Consider the following 2,981-nt stretch of genomic DNA (forward strand, 5'->3'; position numbering starts at 1 on the left):
CTTTTCGTATACAACTGTTGCCTTATTTTTGCTAATTGTGAGTTATTCGATTCTGTCTGCCCTACAAATATCAAATTGTTGGTATATAGCCTGAACACGGAAATATTGCATCTAAGGACTAACGGTTTAAAGGGCTCAAGTAAGTCAAGTCAAGTCAACTCGGACTATCAAACACCTCAAGGCTCTGTATTATTTAACAGGGGTACACATAAAGAGTTCAGCTTTTTTGGTTTTGATTTCCAGCTTTTTTAACACTTGTTCTATGCAAAAGTTTAGTATATTCCCAAATTATATAGATTTCTGCTAGCTGTTGTCATGCTTTTTCTGTTTTTCATCTCTTTTTATGTCTGGTGACTCACACCCCTAGTTTTAAAAAGCTGACAAGTCAGCCTTATAATTAAAATTCTTCTGTAGATGGTAGTCGCATGGCACAGTTTGGACATTGCATAGAAGATAATCAAGGATTTTGATCTGAAGCTGAGGTTAAAAGGGAAGACAAACTATTTTATTTCATAGAGCTAATGGGGGTTCTGTCTTCTGATAGTTAGATGTCCTTAAAGAAAATGGATTTTGTATATATGCAAGGCAGAAACCAGCCCATAGATCTTTGTGTGCATGACCTATAGACGAATCAAACGAGCCAAGTCATGGTCAGGATTTGGTCGGCCATGACGGGTCCCCGCATGCACCAAACTGGTGTAGGGACTGCCCAATTGGGTGGATTAAAGCCGCTTAAAATTCGATGTTAGATTCTATTGTGTTGTCATTATTCTTTTGTCTACGTGTAACACAGGTGATAGAATGCAGTTTAAAATACCCTCCAAGGCCGGATCATTTCACATTTTAGGTGAGATGGAGCCAACTTTGGCAGCCATTGAGGTGTGTAGGAATGCGTGAAATTGGATTCGTCTATAGTATCAAGACTAGTCACTTTTCCCCATGCAGGGAAGAACTACTAACCCAACTCTTCCCTGTTTTATGCTAAAACGTTCCCTTGATTCCCTCCAAATCAATATTTTTGGAAGGATATAAGTAAACGCCAAAGAACTGACTACATATATGGTAATGATATACCCACATGGATCATAATTCTTCCCCATATGACACGTGATGAATTCACCTATCCTGAAGAGCAGTCACTTATAGGCTGAAAATGCATCAATGACCATCTATGTTATTCCCAAAAGGGTTTTAGATAAATACGACATTGAATTCTGCGTCACCTAAAACCTGTTTAAATACTCTAATATCATTGTCATATCTGCTTCAGAAGCCAAAATATGCATAATTAGGCCTATATCATGTGGTGGTGGCCATGTTGGCGGCCTTCACTTCCTTTTATTCACTTTCTGTACCATTTTCACCAGTTTAGCTTCAATCGCGCGCATTTGTAACATTAACTGATTTTGTCGCCAAAAGGTGCCCCCTTAAAATTTGTCTTGTCTCCCCCCCTCTGAAAAAAGGACTGGCTACGCCACTGTGTCCACTCCCCCTGTCCCTCTAGATTTATGTCCCCTGTCTCCCGGGATTGATGCCCATGTTTGCAGTTATCATGGTTATTATCTCGTTATATAGCCCATGCCATTTGAGGGAGGAATATTTATTTTAAATTTGGTTAATTTTATTCGCTATAAACAGCAGCCGTAGCGATAAATTAAAGATAGTCGTCAAAGATGTACATAAATTCATTAAATTTACTATAATATAAGCACGCTCATATTGCCACGATTCAGATCTACACAATCACATCATTGCATAAATCTTGTACACAGCTGGTCCGAATGACGTTTTCTACACGTCAGCATAGTCGACAATACAAACTCAACAACAAGGATCTTACTTTATTAGATTTATCCATAAAATATACATTATCAAAGTATTTAATTGATCATTTATGTGAATCATATGTTATACTCTTTATTTCTATATTTTCTACATGTAACAGTGAGATGGTCTTTGATGTCTATAGTACAGCATCATTTAAACAAAATTAATGGTCAACATCTGTTGCGTGTTATTGTCAAAAAGAACGCAAATAGATATTGAGTTAGATCTTTTTAACAAACTGTAAAGGTTATCACATTATCATTACTGTATAGCATTAAAAATTAAATCAAAAAATAGAATTTAAAAAGTTGCAAAACTCACCAGAAATATGTCAGATTTATAGTAAGTGGCTTAGAAAAACATAGAATAAATAATTAAAAAAACATGATTTTCTCATGTACTGTATGCTGACTGCTTACCAGTTTAATATGATTTAAAGACATAAAGAAAGCTTTATAAAACATTATATAATAATTTTAGCATAAATATAATTATTATCTAATTTGTTGTATTAAAAACCACAATGATAACCGTCAGTCCAGATATTATTTTTTACATTAATCAGTCTCTTCTTAAATTTAACAAAAAAGTTACAGCTGTTATTTAACCTGGAAGTGTAGGGCCTACATCAGTTGAAACAAGTCAATTAATGGAATAAAAAAGCGTTCATTTCAGGCCTACACAATTATCACAAATCAAATAAAGAAAAACCAACCATATTATTCTCAAGTTTGCCATGCATAGAATTTGTTATTGATGTTATTGGCTCATGATAATGCTCATCACAGACGGGATAATTATAATTTAAAGATGGGTCGTAAATAATTGTACTTCGACGGTATAGTGTGATTTTGTGTGCTGGCGAACACTCAGTCACACCCATGGGTTTAATCATGACAATAGGTACCTCTCAGTCAAGTGGGCGCTTTCACATGACATTCTTTTGATCACTTATTGACAGTAGCCTGCCTGGTAAAGCGTTAATACGCTGCCAGGTTAGTTACCGATTTAATGGCGGAACTCTTTTGTCTTGAACAAAAGGTACCTCTCGATGAATAGCTTGGCGGATTTTCAAATTGGCACAAAGTTACAATGCGTTATATAATCTATTGCGCCTCCACGAATATGATACCTCCGTGGTGTAAGCCGCTCGC

Source organism: Amphiura filiformis, chromosome 13 (genome assembly GCF_039555335.1).
Source record: "Amphiura filiformis chromosome 13, Afil_fr2py, whole genome shotgun sequence".
In the NCBI taxonomy this organism is placed as follows: domain Eukaryota; kingdom Metazoa; phylum Echinodermata; class Ophiuroidea; order Amphilepidida; family Amphiuridae; genus Amphiura; species Amphiura filiformis.